Raw genomic sequence first — 22,789 nt, forward strand, 5'->3', positions numbered from 1 at the left:
TCAGGCTAGTTGGGGAGTGTAGGTGGGGGCAGAGATTAAGAGCTCAGAGTTCCTAGAGATGCCCATTAGAAAAGAAACCCAACAGGCAAAACAGAATGGTGCTGTGGCACACAATGCACTGGGCTGGTCAAGGGTCTTTTTCCGGTGAAATCCATGCACTTCACAGTAACACCTACTTCCTATTAAATATATATTGTGCATGAATATGTATGGGGTGCTGTATGTAAATTAGTTCCTACCCTCATACTGAAACCAGAATAATCCCCAAGGTACAGAGGAGGACCTGAAGTTAATCAAAGTAAATTATCATGTCCAGCACATAACTAATAAGTGCCTAATTTGGAATTCAAATTCAGATTTGTTTGGCTCCCAAGTCCATGTTCTTTTCCCCAACACAAACCTCAGGCTTACTTGAAAATTGTAGGGAGGCTCTTTTCTACCCTGCCTTTACTTTTGGAGCCTTTGTATGTCTTAGCTGCCTTTCATCTATTTCTTTGTGTTGTCTAACTTTGGAGAGCGGTTCTTATGGCACATCTAATCTGTAGACAGTTCCTAACACCAGGAAGAGAACTCTTTAAGGTAAAAGAGGGAAAGCTCTCATTACTTTTGTCTGTTTTTGTTTTTTCACTTTGAGTTATTTATGGTAAGAGTTTCAGTTTGACATCTTTTGAACAAAACAAGAAAATGGCCACAAAGATATTCAGAATCTCCCTGGGGTAGATGGGTTTCTAGTGGTGGTGTTAGCAGAGTCCAGCTAAGATCTCAGCATTTGTAAGGGAATCTAGATTGTCCTCTTGTTTTTGTGCCTGCTCAAAACCAAGCTGCTGGTAGAAGTTCAGCTGAGCCTTGAGACTTTCATAACTCAGCTGATGGTCAGAATGGCAACATAGACTGGGAGGCCAAGCAGTTTTGGGAACTGCAAAGAGGTTTCTGGAAAAACTTTGAGATGAGGAGAACTGCCGCTGTGGGAAGCAGCTCAGGAAATTGTGCATCTCAAGACATACCTCAGTTCCCAGCTGCCAGTGAGCAGGAGGTGGTGGATCTGCTTCACCCCAGCAGTGGTCCTCCTGGGACAGAACTCAAGGACCAGCCTGGGGCCACTATTTCCTGGTTGGCACTGAGGTTGTGTCGAAAGGGAGGAGACTCCCAAGATTCATGCAGCCAGATAGAATCTGCACTCTTTGGAATTAGACTCGTGAGAAGTTGCTTTTGTAATGTGATTCAGCTTGTAAACATGATAAAGAGAATCAAGTTTGAGTCACAACACATTTGAAACTGTATTTTTCTTGGAGAAATGAAAAGTATCTTATAAAAATCAGTGACTCTGGAGGAATCTGAACCTAGATGACCTGTTGGGTTTCTTTTATAATAAGATTTGTTATGATCCCTGCATCCCTTCCCAGCCATTCTCTCTTCTCACTCAATCTAGATCCAGTTTCTACAATGCTGTAACACTGTAGCACTGTAACACTGTCCTTTTCGTTGTTCATCAATTTGCTCAAGTAGGCACTGGTAATGTCTCCATCGTGAGACTTGTTACTGTTTTTGGCATATTGAATAAGCCACAGGGAGCTTGCCAGGCTATCAGCATGTACTTAAAAGTAATTATTTATTTATTTATTTATTTATTTTGGTTTGGAGGCCATACCTGATAGTTCTCAGTGCTTACTCCTGGCTCTGTGCTCAGAGATTATTCCTGGCTCTGCTTAGGAGACCATATCCAGTACTGAGGATCAAATTTGGGTCAGCTGCAGGCAGGCAAGCATCCTACCCTCTGTACTATCTCTGCAGCCCCAAAAGTAAGGCTTTAAAGAAATATCTATAAATAAGTTATCTTTTTCAGTTCAGAATCTGTGTGATGTTGTATGTATACCTGTCTGTACTTCCAGGAGCGTGTACATGCAGTGTTGATTCAAAGGACTGGAAGTTCAGCAGAAAATAAAGAACATGTACTATGTGAGTAGAATGTTCTTTTGTTTACTATAGGATGGTCACTCTTCCCAATTTACCAGAAAATTAGGATTTCTTGAGGTGCATGCCTTTTAGTGCTAATCCCCAGGAAGTTTCTCATAAACTCATAAACTTAATATGGCCTGATCACCTTTGTTCATGAGTGTATTTGACTGGAAAGAAATACAACCCCAGTTTTTAAGGTACCAAATTATTTGATATGCACCAAACATTTTTAGTACTTCCGCCCCCCCCCCCCCGAAAGCCATATAGCCACCCTGCACCCACCTTATGTTGTAAATTAGCAACCACACAATTTATAAGTAGCTGTAGACAGTGGAGAGCCTTTAACAAGAAGTCTAGCATTAATTTTGTTTAGCATTAAAGTCACAGAATAAGGATTCTGCTTGGTGGTTTGGCTTTTGTATGAATAAAGTCAACAGCAAAAAATATATAACAGAATGTATTCTGTACAACCATATAAACACTTTTGAAGAGTGTTAAGTGGAGGGCAGGCCTGGTAATGAGACTCTAATGGTCATGGGCTGGTTGGCTGAGCCTCCACCTGCTTTGAATGAATGCAGGGAGCTCTGGGAAGTCCAGGATCCAATAGGGAGCAGCCAGACAGGGTGATACGCTTCCATCCCTGTGCTTAACCAGATAATCATTAAAGAGCAGAAACCTCTTCTTGTAATCCTCTCCTATAGGACAGCAGGGAGTGTTAGCATATTTGGACTGCTTCACATTCCTTCTTGCCTACTTTTGAGAACATACTACATTTTAAAACTTGTTGGTTTCTTTCATGTTTTATTTGACCCTATGTAATTGCATTCCTGAAGGAATAACAGGCTCCCCTAGTGATTTACACCCTGTATTAAATGTCAGTTTTGAAGAGACACAGTTAACAGTTTGGTTTAACCTCTTGCCTTCCCTCTCTCTATTAGTTCAAAACTGAATTTAAGCTCCAGCTCTCAGAGAGGGAGGGAGGGAGAGAGGAAAAGAAAAAAAATGAATCTAAGCAACAGCCTTGTTGAAGGGAACTACTTAGCCTTACTTCCTTCCTCCTGTGCCACCAGTTACCAGGCCAGGAATAGAAACATCCCTTTACTAATGGTGGTTTTTGTGCGAGTTTGTTTGTATGTTTCTTTTGTTTTGGTTTCGGGGCCATACCCTGGCTGATGCTCAGGGATTATTCATGGCTCTGGACTCAGGGGGCCTTGTGCGGTGCCAGGGATTGCACTCCATCGCAAGCACCCTACCCACTATAGCAATTTGTGCTGTTCGCTGGTTCCCCTCACAGAGATGAGGACTATGACTCAGAACCACAGTCCAGACTAGCTGGGCATCTGTCTCCGGCTTGCACCCACTACCCCTGCCTGGGGATGGCCACAGTTGTCCAAAACTATAGTTCTACTACAATCACCCACTTTTCAGCAAATAACGGGTTTGATGATGCTGGAAAAAGAAATGTCTGAGTGATTATCATGCTTCACTTGACTTTGTTTTATTTTATTTATATACTTAGCTGCTTTGATGTTATTATTGGTTAAGATGTTTCATTTGTCCTTGTATGGTCACTTAAATGTATTTAACAACTGTTTTATCATCTATTATGAGCTATTTATTGGAAGAGCATTTAGATAAATCTGAATGTAGTGGCGTATTCCCTTATATCTCTGTCACTGTCACTGTCCCCCCGTTGTTCATCGATTTGCTCAAGTAGGCCCAGTAACATTGTGAGACTTGTTACTGTTTTTGGCATATCAAATACGTCATGGTAGCTTGCCAGGCTTTGCTGTGCAGGCGAGATACTCTCGGTAGCTTGCTGGGCTCTCCAAGAGGTGTAGAGGAATCTAACTCGGGCCAACCGTGTTGGCAGCATGCAAAGAAAATGCATGTTTAAAATTTAGAATATGTTGGGGGTATGGTGCCGCCAGCAGGTCAGTCTGTACCTGTGAGGTGAGTGCATCAGCAGCCTGATGGTGCCTTCAGACTTTCAGATACCCCAAAATTGCTGCTGTGCCTTTGGCTAGACCCCAAAAACTTAGAGTAAAGTTTACCAAGAAAGTAAACGGCCAAAAGTTAGGTATGTGGGAGACACACCCACAAACCACCTGCAGCTCAGCTATATAATTGGAGGCATGGCCTCTCTGGTGCCTGATGGAACTGCTTAATGGTCATGATCCCAGAGACTCAGAAACGAATCTCGGAACTTAAAGGCTTTTTGCAGAACTGTATCCTGTTCCTGCAGTAGGTTACCGGCGCTGGGCTACTCCAGGTGAGAATAGGTTTCATGCCTTGGCCTGTTCCCCTTGGTGGCCCAGTGACCGCCATTCTCCAGAGGCCACTGCACAGTTAGGTTTGGGCCTGCAGTGAGGAGACATGCGGGGCCTCACCAGACGGGGGTAGAACTGGCCCTTTCCTCCTCATCCCAGCGAGACCCCAAGTTGCTACCTACAAATGGCTCTCTGACTCCTGATCAAGCTGATTAACGGCCATGATCCCAAAGACTCAGAAACAAATCTTGAAACCCAGCAGCTTTTGGCAGAAATGCATCTGGACCACATACAAGGTGACTGCCGCCTCAGAGCTTATTGGAAAGCCAGGTATGAGCCGGCGGTGATGGGGCAACTGTAGTCTCATGGGAAGGGGGGCGGTACCGGCTCGTCCTTCACGCTCTACCGAGGTCATGAGTTGCCCCTTATGAGTGGCTCTCCGGCATAGCCATAACACCTGACGCACAGAAACGAATCTTGTAATTATCTGGCTCTTTGCAGAAATCCAAAATCATTATACAACATTATATGATTCTCATACCAGCTATAGAAAACAAAGTATTTCACAATGCCTTTTCAGCAATTCTGATTGCTGGGGGGGGGGGGGGGGGGGGATTCTAAACAATAGTGGTGCATCTTTTGTCAAAATAATGAATGTAATCAATGTAGAGAAGAGTTAAGTAGAAATCATCTACCTCACAGGCATTGGGAGGGGTGGGAGGGGAGGTATATTGGGGTTCTTGGTGGTGAAAAATGAGTACTGGTGAAGGGAAAGGTATTTGATGATTTTATGACTGAGACTTAATCCTGAAAGCTTTGTAACTTTTCCCACAGTGATTCAATAAATAAATATAATAAGAAAAATAAATAAATAAAATTATGAAGAGAAAAAAAGTAAGGTGGATTTCATGCCCAATTCAATCAGCTAATCAGTGGCTGAATAAATAGCAGTACTCCTACATAAAACAAAAATAATTAAATGAATAAAATAAAATTTAGAATATGTTTTATCTAAAATATAAATTGAAAATATATCCTGTGTTATAACCTTACAGGTACTTAAAGCAGTAATTGGTACCTGCAGAAGCTCATAGAAAAAGTATAAAATTTTATGTTAAAAAGAAGGATGTGTACAGAGCACCATTCATTCTCTGCTCTGCCCCTTTCTTCCCACCCACCTATTTTTTCTCAACAGTAACATTCTATTTGGTTTGAACTTGGAAAGAACTTTATACTAGGGAAAAAATAAAGTAGGAAATGGGGACATAAGGGCAGCTAAACTCAGTTGTCTGGGATGTGAAGGTTGACCTACTGTCATCAGCACCTTAGGCCTTAATCACCCCACTCTCACTTTGAGGCCACTTGTAAACCATTAGCTAAGCTATTTAACCTGAAACTATCTGTAGGGAGATAAATTCAGGCTGCCTTATGAGATGAGATGAGAAAGTTTGTTTGACTGTGCTTATATTCATCTCAACCTTGTTTCATAAGCCATTTTATGTTGCTCATAAAATAATGATACAATCAAGGAAAAATGAAAAAGGCAATGTCAGAGATAGATAATCTTTAACTATAGACTAAAACACAATCATCCAGCATCACCATTATTGCAACTAATACTTAATACAAAAATAGAATATTTAAAGAATATAGGTACTGAGTATCATTCTTCTTTAAAACCACAAAGAACGGAAAGTTCATCTCATCAAAGGGATTAGATTGTCAAGTTTCAATGTCCTACAGAGAAATGTTTTATGACCTAGGACAAAAAGAAAAGACCTGAAGTTTTCATTTCATTTAGAAATAAATTATCATCAGTAGCCTTTGCGACCTTATATTGTTCACATCCTTAAGTGCATTACTAGTATTAATACCATCATTTTTATTATTCTTTTAAAATAATTTAATTAATTAATTAATTTTCACTGAATCACCATGAGATGCACAGTTACACATGGTCCTGATTCCAGAGACTTTGACGTACAATAAAAGGAAGTCTGTAGGCCAAATATATTACAATAATAACATTTTGTAGTTCTGTACAAAGAGCCTATAATAAAGGTTTTAGTATCCTTTAATTTGAATCAGCCTAGAAAAAGTTCCAAATAAAGTCCGAGAATATAGTGGATAAGGTGTGCCTTGCACACAACTGACCCAGGTTCCACCCCACAAGAGGAAGTCCTAACTGTTGATGATTCTGACCCCAAAACCAAATAAATAGATGTATAAAGACAGAACCTGATGAAATGATAGTGTCTTCACTGTTGTCATAGACACTGTCAAAGAGTTCTCACTAGAACTCAATACTGCTTTAAGTGACATTCTAATTTTCATCAGGAAGAAAATCTAATAATATTCATGTTATTGTATGTAAATTTCATGACTTCATCTTTTCTAGCAGCTACATAGTACTTCATTGTGTAAATGTACCAAAGTTTCTTTAACCAGTCATCTGTTCTCGGGCACTCAGGTTTTTTCCAGATTCTGGGTATTGTAAAGAGTGCTGCAATGAACAAAGAAGTGCAGATGTCACTTTGACTATACTTTTTTGCCTCTCTGGGATATATTCCGAAAAGTGGTATTGCTGGGTCAAATGGGAACTCAATTTCTAATTTTTTGAGAATCGTTCGTACTGTTTTCCAAAAGGGCTGAACCAGTCAGCATTCCCACCAGCAGTGAAGGAGGGTCCCTTTCTCACCACATCTGCGCCAGCACCAGTTGCTTTTGTTCTTTTGGATGTGGGCCAGTCTCTGTGTTGTGAAATGATATCTCATTGTTGTTTTGATCTGCATCTCCCTGATGATTAATGATGTAGAGCATATTCAACCCTGTTCCATTGGTCTACAGCTCTGCCTTTGTTCCAGTACTATACTGTTTTAATTATTACTGCTTTGTAGTAGAGTTTGAAGTTAGGGAGGTTGATTCCTCCCATTTTCTTTTTCCCAAGAATTGCTTTAGCTATTCGTGGGGGCTTATTGTTCTATATAAATTTCAGGAGTGTTTGCTCCATTTTTTTGAAGAATGTCATGGGTATTGTAATAAGGATCGCATTGAATTTGTACAGTGCTTTGGGAAGTATTGCCATTTTGACAATGTTAATTCTCCCCATCCATGAACAGGGTATATTTTTCCATTTCCTCGTGTCCTCTTTTATTTCCTGAAGTAGCGTTTTGTAGTTTTCTTTGTACGGATCCTCCCAGGATGGGAGAAGCATGCTAAAAGTAGACTATAGATCAAACATGATTGCCACTCAATGCCTCTTTTTCAAACTACAACACCCAAAAGGGTGGAATGGGGGGTGATGGGGGGTGGGAGGGTTACTGGGACCCGTGGTGGTGGAAAATGGGCACTGGTGGAGGGATGGGTACTTGATCATTGTATACTGAAACCCAAGCACAAAAATTTGTAAGTTTACAACTGTACCTCATGGTGTTTCACTAATAAAAATTAAACATAAAAAAATAAATAATTGAAACAACAACAAAAATATCCATGTTATTAGTATATGCTCTAAGAATACTTGCCTCAAAACTTAAGAGGGACATATATCAAGCACCAGTAATCCTTAACTTTTCTTTGAAATACTCTGGATTCAGAAACTGCATTTGCATTCACATCATGAACAACCGATGGCCAGATTTCACCTTGTGAAACAACTCAAGTGCCTGACACTACAAACGGTACTATAGCAAGGTTGAGGGCTGGGTTCAATTTAACCACCTAGGGGATTACCTTATCTCTTGTAAGTAGACCTTTTATAGTAAAAATGGGACTAATACAGTTGCTACAACTCAACGTGTTTGTTTGTTTTGGAGCTGTACCCAGTGATACTCAGTACTATTACTCTGGTCCCAAATCATAAAGTTTTTGTAGGGAATAAATGAGATAATGTATATTAAATGATTAACACTGTGAGTATGTATATGTGTGTACAAATAGGGTTAACAATGAAAATGTAGCAATTATTGACTATGTTTATAGTTAGACTTATTTTCCTATGTGCCTAAAATTTTTTGTGCATTTGGGGAAAGTCTTTACACCTCACTTGATAACTTATTTTGTCATACATTATTTTATGATATTTTATCCAATGTTACTAATCAATGCCAGTGTTTCAATCATGCTGACCTATGACCCTTGGAATTTGAGGCACAAGTACAAGCCAGGTATTAAGTGATCTAGGAGATCTTGATCTAAATATAGAGTAAAACTTCATTTGTTAATATTCTGAAACTTGAGTTTTTAATGTTAGGTTATCTTTGAGTCACACCTGGCAATGCACAGGGGTTATTACTGGCTCTGCGCTCAGTAATTACCCCTGGTGGTGCTCAGGGGACCATATAGGATGCTGGGAATCGAACCTGGGTCTGCCACGTGCAAGGCAAACACCCTACCCACTGTGCTATTACTCCAGCCCCAATGTTAGGTTTTCTTAAAGTGGTTTTTAGCAGTTTAAAACTGATAAAAGATTTTTAATGATTTTATATTTCTCTCTTATGGCAGACACTTTTCTTCTCTCTTTCTCTCTGTCTTTATACAGCTGCATAGTATTCCATTGTGTAGATATGCCATAGTTTCTTTATCCATTCATCTGTTCTTGGCACTCAGATTTTTTCCAGATTCTGGCTACTGTGAATAGTGCTGCATGTACATCGAAACCTTGTCTTCCTTCATCCCTATATATCTTACACATTTCTATATCACCAAATATTTACAGCATAAAATTTAATTTATAGGTCCATTATAATTAGATTTTCATGATCTATTTTAAAACACATTTTGAAACATCTTAAACAAAGTTAGACTTGTCAAGTCTAATTATTTTATTAGAATCATCTTACCTGCTAGACTGATAACTGATAAGCCTTCCTAATGTAACTCACTTTGTGACCCATATATTCCTGAGCATAAACACAATTTTGATTTTGGGGTGTACCACACACAGCAGTGCTCAGGGATCACTTTACGCTTTGCACTCAGGGATTACTCCTGGCAAGTCCTGGGTACTATATGGGATGCTATGGGTGAACCTGAGTTGGCTGTGTCCAAGACAAACACCCTACACGCTTTACTGTTGCTCCAGCCCTTGCACACACTTTTATGCACACACATATGAGGGAAAATGTCACAATACAAAACTTGTTTCTAATATCTTCTTGTCCATTATTTTCTCCATCATTTTAAAATAAAGTTCTGGTCACAGTTTTCTAAATTTATTTCATGACCCACATGTGAGTTCTTCTCATTTGAATAAAACACTAAGTCAGCAATTTCACCAGAGCAAGAGTTGTATATGGCATGCAGAGAGGATTGGTACATATGTATTGAATGAGCAGCCTCTATTGTTCTAGCATTTGAGAAAATATATATCTAGTTCAAGTCCCAGCATTCATCAGGATTCCTCAGACAAATCAAATAAGTCAGAGAAAAAGGATAGATAAATTGAAAGGTAGGAAGATAGATTGATAAGTAGATGGATTTTTCATGAGAATTGGCACACCTAGCTGTAGAGGCTGAGACGTCCCATGACTGCAATGTGGAGGCCCAGAAAAGTCAGTGGGTCCAAATTCAAATGCCTAAAAACCAGGGCACCTAGCAGCAAAATCAACCAAAGGACAGGACGACTACCAGTTTCCACCAATAAGGCAGAAAAAAGGGGATAAAGTCTTCATTCCTTCAACTACTTTTATTTTATTTGGACCCTCAGTAGATTGGATGACTTCTACTCACATTGGGAGGGAGATCTACTTCATGGAAGCCATCAATTCAAACTGCTAACATTATCCAAAACATCCAAACAGATTCACCTGAGACAGTGTTTAATCTAGTCCCCTCACAATTGGTCAAATGGCAAAAATTAACTATCACAGATAGTGCAGCATGTAGTTAACTCCAAGGACTCCAGAGTCCGTCAACATGATTTTAATTATTGGCTCTGCAATATCCTAGCTAGTGAATGTAGGCAAATTACTTAATCTCTCTGTCTTATTTCCCTTACCTGTATAATAATATCTATCTCATGATAATATTATGAGTGAATGAATTGATCTTTTAAGCACTTAAAACTGAACCTGCCACATAGTTAGTGAGTGATACAGTTTAAGTGAATGTGAAATTCCTGAAAGTTGACTGCTTGGATTAAAGAATATTAAAGACTATGTAAAAACATGATTTTGGCAACACCCACCACTCTCTCCTTAACCACTTTGAAATTTTTAACCAACTTTTCACCACCATCAGGAACAGGCTAATAGAAATGAAATATTAAGGTATTGCTCACTGTTCTTTCCTTACGTAGATGTGTGGACTGGTTAAGAGTTAGCTGGGTGGTGACTTTTTCAGCTTCTGAGAAAAGAAAGGCAGCAACCAGGTGTTTGTGAAAAGAGGCCCTGAGGGGATGCTCACTGACACTTGGCATAATCCAAGTAGGTGAAACCCCAGAGATGCTCTGTGAGTGGGCAGAAGGATCCACAGATGCTTGGGGGCATTAGGCAGGGAAAACTCCCAGGCACACAGCCCTCTCTAAGGTACATGTTTCTCACCGCTACTTTCATCTTCCCCACTTGCCTCTACTCTACCCCCACCCCTTCCTGCCACCTGCAAGTCAGCACCCAAATCCTACCAAGTTGTGCCAAGTCAGTTTTCCCACTAGAGAGAGGTTTGTGAAAATGTGTTCTGAAACACACATGCTCAGTCTGCAACTTTCTGTGCTAGCATTTGGGGAAAGACAGATCTATCTAACTCAAGCCCCAACTTGTCCGCGAAGTCTTCCCTAGCAACTGTAGCCCAGGTAGACGCTCCTTCCTCAGAGCTCCCACAGCAATTCTAGCCACTATCGCAGTCTTTAATACTTAATTATATGCTGTCTGCTTCTAGAATTGTCCCAGGGTGTTAGTTGTTTACCCCACTATAGTGTAACTTCTTTGAAATCAGCCCCTGTGTCTTATGTTTCTTTTAGATTCTTCATGGGCTTGGCTCAGAGTCTGTCTGTAATAGTCAATGAGTGATTGATCTAAGTGTGAATTGCACGGAATTTGTACTCCAACAAAATTGCGAGAAGAAAGATGTGTTTTCCCTTACAACTTTCACACACTAAATTAGAAATGGATCAAATATTCAAATCTAAAAATAGCTAACCACTAAAATTAAGTACACCGCATTCATTTTATAATTACTGAAAAAATGCTGCGAACCTAGTTTTCTAAATAGGACACAGCTTGAAAGCCATGACAGGAAGAAAGATGAGAACATAAATGTTTTTAAGCTGCTCTGTAGCAAACCCTTACTTATTTATAGTGAGGTAAAGACATTTTATTAAAAGGTAAAGGAGAGTACATGTGTTTCAGAACAAGGACTACTCCAGAGATAGGAGAGAGCCTCATGAAGAAAGGAATTACACACAGCGGGTTGGGATGTGAGTGATTCCAGAGTGGACTTTGTGCACACAGTCTTTAAAATTTTTCTTTTCGAAGAATATGTTAGAGTCGTGAAGGAAATTAAATAATTCACTCCACTCCCCAGATTGTAAGAGGGTAGAAAATACCTGATTTTCCCTTTCTGACCATTCACTCTTCTACAAAGGATTCTTTCACCTCTGCTGAAGATCTTAATCTTGCTCCCTCTTTAAATTCTGCTTCCCTCAGTATATCTTTTGCCTTTCTTTTTTCATTCTTTTTCTTACACTCTTATTCTTAAGTTGTTAACAGGTGCAGAACTTGATAGTATAGTGCAAGGCAAAGAATAACTTTCTCTGATCTTACTGCAAAACAATTGGACCATCACAGGGGTATGGTGCCGCCAGCAGGTCAGTCTGTACCTGTGAGATGAATGCATCAGCAGCCTGATGGTGCCTTCAGACTTCCAGGTACCCCAAATTGCTTCTGTGCCTTTGGCCAGACCCCAAAAACTTAGAGTAAAATTTACCAAGAAAGTAAACAACCAAAAGTTTGATATGTGGGAGACACACCCACAAACCACCTCTAGCTCAGGTATATAACTGGAGGCATGGTCTCTCTGGGTCCTGGTCGAACTGCTTAACGACCATGATCCCAGAGACTCAGAAACAAATCTCGAAACCCAATGGCTTTTGGCAGAAATGCGTCCAGTCCCTACAGTTGGTTACCGGCGCCAGGCCACCCCAGGTGGGAATAGGTTTTGTGCCTTGGCCTAGTCCCCCTGGTGGCCCAGTGGCCACCATCCTCCAGAGACCACTGGACAGTCAGGTTTGAACCTGTAATGATGAGACACGCGGGGTCTCATGGGATGGGGGTGGAGCCGGCCCTTTTCTCCCTGCCCAAATGAGACCCTGAGTCGACAACCATGAATGGCCTCTCTGGCTCCTGATCAAGCTGTTTAATGGCCATGATCCCAGAGACTTAGAAACAAATCTCGAAACCCAGCGGCTTTTGGCAAAAATGCGTCTGGACCACGCAGTAGGTTACTGTGGCCAGACCACCCCAGGGGGGAAAGGATGCTGTCCCTCCGCCTGCTCCCCCTTGGTGGCTTGGTGGCTGCCATCATCCAGAGGCCATTGGACAGTCAGGTTGGGGCCCTCAGTGACAAGACACAGGGCCTCATGGAATGGGGGTGCAGCTGGCCCTTTCCTCCCCATCCCAACAAGACCCCAAGTCACCGCCCATGAAAGGCCTCTCTGATTCCTGATCAAGCTGCTTAATGGCCACGATCCCAGAGACTCAGGAACAAATCTCGGAACCCAGCAGGTTTTGACAAAAATCCCTCCAGATTTAATTGTTAAAATTTTGGAATTTCAAAATCACCCAGCCACTACTGCAGCTGCACGACATCATATGATATTCATAACCAGCAATAGAAAACAAGTTGTCTACTGTTGCCTTTTCGGCAGATCTGAGTTTTGGGGTAAAATTCCAAATAATAATGGTGGGTCTGGTGTCAAAATATTAAATGTAACCAAAGTAGAGAGAGAGTTATGTGGAAATCATCTGCCCGACAGGCAGAGGGAGGGTGTAGGATTGGGGTACACTGGGGTTTTGGGTGGTGGAGAATGGGCACTGGTAAAGGTACGGGTGTTTCATTGTACGACTGAGACTTAAACCCGAAAGCTTTGTAACTGCTCTCATGGTGATTTGATAAATAAAATTATAAAAAATGACAAAAAGTAAGGTGGAGTTCTTGCCCAATTCAATCAGCCTAATTCAGTGGCTGAATAAATAGCAGCACTCCTACATAAAAAAAAATAATAAAAATGGACCATCAATCCTCCATAGGTTACAGCAGCCATTTATGTCTTTAATATGCCAATATAGAAGAAATGTTGCGTGGTTTTAAGTGGTTAATATCGATTTGCTCGAGCGGGCCCAGTAACGTCTCCATTGGAGATTTTGTTGTTACTGTGTTTGGCATATCAATACATCACGGGTGGCTTGCCAGTAATATCACTGAATAAAATTTTTGGTGGTCAACACTTTTTAAATGATCAACTGTACACTAAAGTCAGTGTATTAGAGAAAGGTGTTCCATTGAGAAATATTCGCTCTACCACTATAGCCAGTAATATTGCAAAAACTGGAACATCATATACTGCATATAATGCCTCCTTTTATGACAGAGGTTCCTAAATTTACTTGACCTATCATGTCCTTTTCTAAATAAGCCACAGTATACCCCTTCTCCGGAAATTTGCTTTCTTTAAACAAAAAGAAAATGCCCCTAATTACACCCAAAGTTACTGCCACCCTGTGACCTCATGCAAGGCAAGCACCTTAATCCCTGTGCCATCTCTCTGGACCCCAAAATGGAACTAAAGCATCTGACTCCAGAACTCAAGTTCTTTATTTCTTTTTCTTTTTTGTGGTGCCAAGGATTGAATCCAGTTCTTTTGCGTGCAAGTGAGTCACATCCCCAGAACTTTTGAGAAGAATAGAAGTGCGTAAAGGAAGCAAAAAAATCATGCACCAAGTATTAAGTATTAGTTTGCTTTCTAGTTTTGGTTTTATTCAAAACAACAGACTCCAACCTGGAGTGTGTTTTTGTTCTTATCACAAAGAGAAAACCGAAGTCTTCCTAATGTAGCCAAGCAATTGAAAAAAGAACTACTGTTTAGAGAAAAGATGGTCCAGACAGAGGAAGAGAAGGAGGTGAATGGATGAGCTCTGGCTGATGGTATTTTTGAGGATATCATTAATGTGGTTAGTATATAAACAAGGAAGTCACTAAAATTGATCTAAATTAATATATCTTCTTTGGAAACACATGAAAAAGAATTGTTTATCAAGAGGAAAAGAAAACTTGATAGTGAAAGAGAAGCTTATCTTTTATAGTGTATAAACCATTACAAGGATAAAGAGGAATTAAAATGAGCTGGTTAGAGTACCTGAGAATGTTCCCTTAGAATTGCCAAAGTCCTGACATTCTGATTATTTCTAAGAGCACTAAAGAGACATAAAATGTAAAAAGAGGCTTTTTGTCTCCTTTAACTTGTTGAAATTTAGACAAACCACTTTTATCTGAAAAACTTGTTTTCCAAAATGGTAGTTTTTTTTATCATACAGATCACTTGTTAGATTTCCATGCATCATATGCTAGGTGAAAGGTAGCATTTATATGGCATATTTAGCCATGAAAGTAAAATACAAATCACAAAATTCCAATTTTCTGATGGGGGATTCAGAGAGATAGTACAGGGGTAAAGCACTTGCTTTGTATGCAGCTAACCTAGGTTCGTTGTTCACCACTGCATGAGTAACCCCTGAGCATATATCCAGGAGTAGTTCCTGGGAACTACTGGAGATGGCTCAAAAGTCTACTCCAAAAAAACATTTTTCTGAAGGGCCACAAGCATGAGAAATCAAGGTTAAGTCTCAGGTGGAAAGTGGGAAAGACTCTAAATTCAAGGCAATTCTCATCACCAGAGTAAGATTCTGAGTGACAGATTAACTAGCATCCCACCTGACAGTTATTTCCACAGAGTTCCACTTAGTCTGAGTAAATGTAGGTACTCTTATTTTTACTATTTGAGATATAAGCATTTTTAACAGAAAATTTTAAATATGATTGCCTCTATTTGAAAGTATTTAAAATTACTTCTAAATAGCATGGAAAGTTAGGGGGAAAATTGGATTTCTTTGTGGGTCAGTTAACCTCAAGGCATCTAGCAGAGCAGCAGCTGGAAGCAACTGAGAGCTTAAGAGACCAGAAGACAAGAATGAGGCTCTTCTCTACTTTGGAAGGGAGGTCTGTTCTTCAAGTCAGATTGCAGTTAGGTTGTAGACCTGATTCTTCCTGTCTAAGGATTGAAAATCTGACAGAAATCATAAATATCTTGAAAACAGGAACTTTACTGAATCTCTAAAGGAAGCAAGTATGTGATAGGGAAAAATGGAACGAAACAATGGGAAGTACGTACAATGTCTGGAGAAATGAATGAAGTCAGTGGTATGTACAGGAATTTTACTGAGAGAAGTTGTAACTTGTGATTCAGATTGACCAGGAGTTAGTCATAGTTAGATGGACATTTAAGAACCTGGCAGATGAATAAGGGAAGGCTGAGTTGGTAGATAGTAAACCCAGTGAGATTCATTGCCATTACATGCTCTGTGACTCTGTCTTTTAATAGTACAAATTGTAGTCTATACTTTTAAAAATATAAGCAATTGTTGCTTTAAAAATGTTTCTGCTGAAGAGAGTTTTTATATTAGTTGAAAATTTACTTGTGAACAGTTTTTTTCTAACTGATTATAGTCACAATTTAAGCAGCTATGTGTGAGAGAACTCTACCTTGTAAATTAATTAGAGATAAAAGTATTCTAGGTATGCCAGCCAATTAGAATAATATTCCTCAAGCTTCTATCCCTGTGAAATAGCACCTGTCCTGCATACTGCTCCACCAACCAGCAGTTAGAACCAAGGTGGACCAGTGGTTTTCAACATTTATACCTGTAGGCCAGCACATGTCTGTGGACCCATGGGTGAAGTCAGTAGCTTGCTGGCTGTGACCACCAGAGCTTTCTTGGGACTTTGTAGGGACTAAATACAGTCAGTGTAAGGTACAGAACTGGGCAGATGATAACTCTTAAGTTGAGACCTGGGTGTGACTTGGGTCTAGTGGATCTGGGGCTGCTTAAACAGTAATATAGGGGAAGAGTAATAGCTCAAATGTCTGAGAGTATGCTTTGCATGTGGAAGACCCCATTTAATCCTTGGCACTGCCTGATTGACCCCTGAGCACAGAGCCAGGGATAATTGCTAAACACTGCCAAATGTAGCCCAAAACCAAGCAAACAAACAAAACCCCAAAACAATAGCAGAGAAGAGTTTCCAGTGTCTCACAAGCTCAAGTCAAACCTGATACTTCTTCCATTTGGCCCAAATAACAAACTGTGTAATTGGGCCAAATACTTGCTGACAGAATCATGACTTAGCCATATATTAGACTAAATGAATAAAAAAGTCACTCTTTTTTAAATATTTATTTATTTTATTAGTGAATCACTGTGAGGTACTGTTGCATACAAACTTTCGTGTTTGCATTTCAGTCATACAATGATCGGGTACCCATCCCTCTACCACTGCCCATTCTCCATCACCAGTGATCCCAGTATCTCTCCCACTAGCCCTATCCCATGCCCTCACCCCACCCCACCCCGCCTCTGTGGCAGGGCATTCCCTTTTTTTCTCTCTCTCCTTTTGGGTCTTTTGGTTTGCAATAGAGGTATTGAGTGGCCATCATGTTCAGTCTATAGTCTACTTTCAGCACGCATCTCCCTAACCAAGCGGGTCTTCCAAACACCCTTTACACCCTTCTCTCTCTGAGCTGCCTTTTCCCCCAGCATGTGAGGCCAACTTCCAAGAGAAAGAGAGGGTAAAGAAGTCACTCTTAAGGAAGACATCAGATACCCAATAATTATATGCCAATTTCAGTATGTGGATGAGCATAGGATTTTTTTTCTTTTAAAAAACTTTTATTATGCTCTAAGTAACATCATTACAATAGCATTAATGTTTATGGATTTGATGTACAAAACCACTACCAAGATGTCCAAGACCTACTGTCCTTTTTTCACCTCTAGTCAGCCTTTCATCCCTCGCCACTCCCCATTGCTTGATAATCTCAGGTTTTGTTATCCAAGGCCATGTATTTGTCATCATATGATACTGTTCATTCCTTGTTTTGTTTCTCTGTAGGCCACAGATGAGTGAGACCATCTGGTATTTGTCCTTCTCCCTTGAACTTATTTCACTTAACATGATGTCCTCCAGTTCCATCCAAGTTGTAACAAACTGCAAGATTTTATCTTTTCAGTGGGCAGAAGTGGACAGAAAGGGTAAGGGACCTTAGTATAATGGTGGAGGGATTTTGGCACTCTACTGCTGGGCATGCAAGTATAAAAAATAATGCTAGTACTATTGTAAACAAAAGCAATTTTTGTAATTTCATACTTTTTTATTTGATTAGAATTCCATTGTGTATATATGTGTGTGGTATGTGTGTATATATATATATATATACATAAAGTTTATATGTATATACACAATAAACTTCTTTATTGATTTATCTATTGTTAGACATATGGGTTAACTTTATAACTAGTGTACTTACTTATTGCAATGAACATAGGCATGCATATGTCTTTTCAAATTAATATTTTTGTGTTATTGGGGTAGATATCAAGAAATGGGATCTCTGAATCATAAAGCATACCTTTTTGTAGGGCATATATCATGTTTTATTATGTTTTATGTTTATTATGTTTTATTCCTTTTTTTAAAAAAAGTTATGATAGTTCATTTATTACAAGTGAGGTGTATTTTTCAAATTTCTATTAAAGCAGAATAGTGTCACATCCTTCAGTTACGTTAAATCATTTATTTTATGGTTTTTGGGTCACATCTGGCTATGCTCAGAGCTTACTACTGGCTCTATACTCAGGGATCACTCCTGGCAGGGCTCTGGGAACCTGGATCTCTAACATGTGAGACAAATGCCTTGCCTGCTGTACTATCTCTCCAGTCCAACTCTGTGTGTCTCAAAGTTTATTTCAGTTGGAAACACAACCACAGTCCTCTCCCAACTCATTTTTAGGACATACAAAGTGATCAGGCTTTATGAATGAAATCATGTCGAATTTTTCCAGTTATTTTTTAATCTTAAAAAATAAGTATCAATAAGAATTTAACAATGAGATTAAAATGGAATCATATAGATACTCAATTAAATCCAAAGATACAGAAGTGGAGGACATAGAAATCAAGAACAGCTGAAGAGCAAACAGCAAGATGGTTGAACTCAATTCTGTGACACCAAAAATCACTTTAAATATGAAACATCTGACTATTGTACCTAAAGTTAGGCTGTTATAGTGAATAAAACAGCAAGACCATGCTCTCGAGAATAACCCCACTTTAAATGTAAAGACAGATTAAAAGCAAAAGGGTGGAGAAAGATATACAGTTCAAAAATATATAAAAACACTAAAATAAAACTGGGGTAGCTACACTAATTTCAGTCACAGTAGATTTCAGAATAAGAAAGATTATCTGGAAAATAATAAAGATAAATAAAGTTTGTTTCCCAGGAAGTCGTAGCAGTTCTACGTGTGTATGCCTGTAACAGTAACTTTAAAATGCATGATATGAAAAGTTACAGAAGTAAAAATAATTTTAAATAAAGAAGTGTGTAATAGTAATTGTAGATTTTAACATCCCGTTGTAAGAAGTTCATGAAACACACAGATTTAAAATAAAGATATAGATTAGGACTACGTAAGCCTTTTTTATTTTTGACACCTCTTCTCCTGAGAAATTTTTATGTGATCCCAGGTTATAGGTAAGTAAAATGGGTATACAACCCAGTATCTACTGATAATAATTCATTTTTACAATCTGATTTGACCCCTATTTTGTATGATTCCCAAGACTCTTAGTTCTTTGATATGCTGCTAACCACTTGTGTGCTCACTACCTGGCATTCAGTTTTGCACTTTTCTCAGTGTCTAAAAAATTAACAATCTGAAAGGATGGAAATGAGTCTTTGATTTCCTTGGACTGACATCTAAATACTTAAGAATGCTCTTGGAAGAAGGCTCAGTGGGTAAAGCTTCATGAGTTTGGTTCTTGGTTTCATCCACATTTGGTAAGCATGATCGAAGCATCTCTATTGGCAGGAACTTGCAATATACCACAGCAGAGTATTGCGAGCATACATCTCAAGAAAAAATGTGTAGGCACCTCTGGCCAAAGGGCAGCCTCCACATAACCATGCTCGTTTTCCAACCCAAGTGATCATGGCAACAATGAGAAGGAAGCACTGTCCTCCCGTTGTTCATCCATTCCCTTGAGCAGGCACCAGTAATGTGAGACATGTTGTTACTGTTTTTAGCATATCGAATACGCTACAGGGAGCTCACCAGGCTTTGCTGTGCGGGCGAGATACTTTCGGTAGCTTTGCAGGGCTCTCCAAGAGGGGCAGAGGAATTAAACCCTGGTCTGCAGCGTGCAAGGCAAACGCCCTACCTGCTGTGCTGTTGCTCCAGTTCATGGGAAAGGAAGTTAAAAAAAAATAGAGTGCCAAAGGAGAAGTTAGCAGGAACTGGTACAGCAATTGTTTAGTCAAAACCACTTAGATGGTTATTTATATCATTTTCTCTAATGAAAGTCTAGGTTCAAACCATCACAGGAAACATACAATTTAAAAATATCTGTACAGGGCCAGAGTGATAGCATGGCGGATTGGGTATTTGCCTTGCACTCAGCCACTGTGATCCTGGCATCCCATATGGTCCTTCAAGCACCATCAGGAGTGATTCCTGAGTGCAGAGCCAGGAATAACCCCTGAGCACTGCTGGTGTCACCCAAAAAGTAAAAAAAAAAAAAAAAAAAAAAAAAAGGCCTGTACGTGACACTGGTGTTAAAGCTCTCCAATTCTGAACTTAGGTTACCTGGATTCAAATACTCATCCCAAGGGCTGTATAAAACTGGTACAAGGGTTAAGGCACTTGCCTTGCATGTGGCTGACCCCAGTTTGATCCCAGGTACCACATACGATCTCGTAGCAAGGTCAAGAGTGAACCTCTGAGCTCTGAACTAATAAGAGCCCCTGAGCGTTGCTAGGTGTGGTCCAATCTCTCCCTCCTTCATCTCCCCATAAAACAACAACAAAAACTGGTCCCAGTGCTTGCTGGCTATATAACCTGAGAGGTATATTACCTTCTCTCTCTCTCGCTCTCTCTCTCGCTCTCTCTCTCTCACTCTCTCTCTCTTGCTCTCTCTCAAATTTTATTTTCCCCTTGCGCCTTATATAAACACTGTGGTTTACAAAGTTGTTCATGATGATTTGTTACATTCAATAATTAAATATACCAATGCAAAACCCACCACCACTGCACCTTCCCACCACCCTTATCTCCAATTTTCCCAACCACCCCTAAAGCCTGCCACCATAGCGGGCCCTCAATAATTTATTTTATATTGCTTATTATAATTTACTAAAAGAATGATCTAAAAGCATTTCCTCAGAAGAAAGTTGGTGAAGATTGTGTATCTCACCATGAAGCTAATAAGCCATTGTATAATTGATTACTAAAATGTTGTTACAGATTAATTCTATAGCTTGTTAATCGAGATTAGATGCCTTTTACATTATATCCCATTCAATCTGGTGTGCTACTCCTGTTTTATCAGTGTTGAAGAGTTTGAGGTGATACAGCTGGAGTTAAATTTTTAACTGGGTGTCATTTGGGGGGAGTGTGTTTGTGACTGCCAGAGCTTCCAGAAGTACAGAAATGGGGGGAGGTAGTCCATCCCCTCTTCTGTGAAAACCTGCAGATTTCAGTCACAAAACATACATTCTTGGGTTTTTCACAGATTAAATTTCTGGATGAGGCTCGCTCAGAGCAGTGGAATCTCACTGAGGGCATGGTGGTGGTTCTGGAGTGTCTGTTATCTTGTCTTTTAACCTCTGTTTTCTCATCTAAGGAATATATATTATTACACAGGCTAGTATAACCACATGTTATGCATATGTATATGTATAGTGTTAATCAGTGTTCATTATATTCATAAGAATGGTGAGTATATGTTGAGTACTGTCAGGGACTTAAAAATATGTTTAAAAAGCTCATCTCCTACAGAGATAAATCACAAAGGAACAAAATGTTCACTCTTCTTTGAGACTCTCATCAAATGCACTTTCCCATTTTTCCCAAGAAAATAGCCCTCTCTTTTATAGTGCATCAAACCATGGTTTGACATTTATTTTATTTGAGTTGTTATTTGTGTATTTCTCATGTGCTGTCCAGGAAGCCTTTGATGTCAGGAATAAGGTCTTGCTCATCTGCCTCCTTCCTTCCTCTGCTTACCCACCCTAGACTGTTGGCACAAATAGCACCTAAGGCAATGCCTAGAACTTTGTTGGTTCTAAGTGTTGATAAGTTGAACTGTGTCAAATGGTACTCAAAGACGGTACCCACCCAGACCGGAGACTAAAAAATCAATAAAACAGAGTTCGCTACCATTTGTCTTAAAGAAATTGCCTGGGCATCGCTCATTTGTATATGAATAAATGGCATTCAACACCTCAGACAGTCGATGTAGTTGAAAGTCCATTGAAGACAGGTGTAACAAGTGATTCTTTCCCATATATGAACTGAGCAACTTGCTAACTTTTAGGAATCCTAGCACCCAAATTTAACTACTACAGTGAGTCCAAGAAGCTTTTCTAAAGCTGAACTAGTGTAGTTGTACCTGCCCAGATTAGTGTGGGCTAAAGGAAACTTTCCAGTGGAGTCCACTGTGATTTTCCAGAGTTTCATTAAACTCCGGATGGTCAAATTGGCCTGGAGGATATCTGGTTTTGTTCTGTGGAAACTTGTGCAAAGTCAAGGAAGCTAGGTGCAATCAGTAGCATTTCCATGAATCTGGAGAAATCCTGGGTGCCATCTCTGTCTTATAGTGGGCACATGTATGTCGCATGTGCACAGTCTATAGCTTACACCCTCCTAGCCCAGGCTGATTAAACATTTCCACTCACAACCCCTACTAACCAGAGAAATGCAACACAGCCAGGCACTGCCAGAAACACTTTGAATTCATTACAAGGTCCATTTTGAATTAACTTTTGGTTGTTGTGAATTCAGAAATCTTTTCCTCTTGCTGAACTCCATATGGGGTCACAGCCCACAGTTTCAGAAGCTAGAATTTTGGCACGCAAAAGTTTCACACACATGCATACTTCTCTCAGTAATCATTTCAAAGATACTGCTTTACTTGACTGAATAGTAACCACGGGTGTGGGGATGCAAATACTGACTTATATTTTGTGCAGAAGGCCCCCAAATAACATTATTTTCTTTTTATTTATTTATTTTTTACTTTTTGTAAACACCATGGTTTACACAGTTGTTCATAATACACTTGTTACAGGAATTTGGTATCCCAACACCAGTCCAATACCAGAATGACCTTCCCTCCACCATTGTCCCCATTTTACCAACTACCCTCAAGGCTACCCACTTAGAAGACACATAATAATTTATTTTATATTGCTTGTTACAACTCAATGACTAATGGAATTATCAAAATTACCTCAG

Source organism: Sorex fumeus, unplaced genomic scaffold, assembly GCF_029834395.1.
Source record: "Sorex fumeus unplaced genomic scaffold, SorFum_2.1 ptg000098l, whole genome shotgun sequence".
Classification (NCBI taxonomy): domain Eukaryota; kingdom Metazoa; phylum Chordata; class Mammalia; order Eulipotyphla; family Soricidae; genus Sorex; species Sorex fumeus.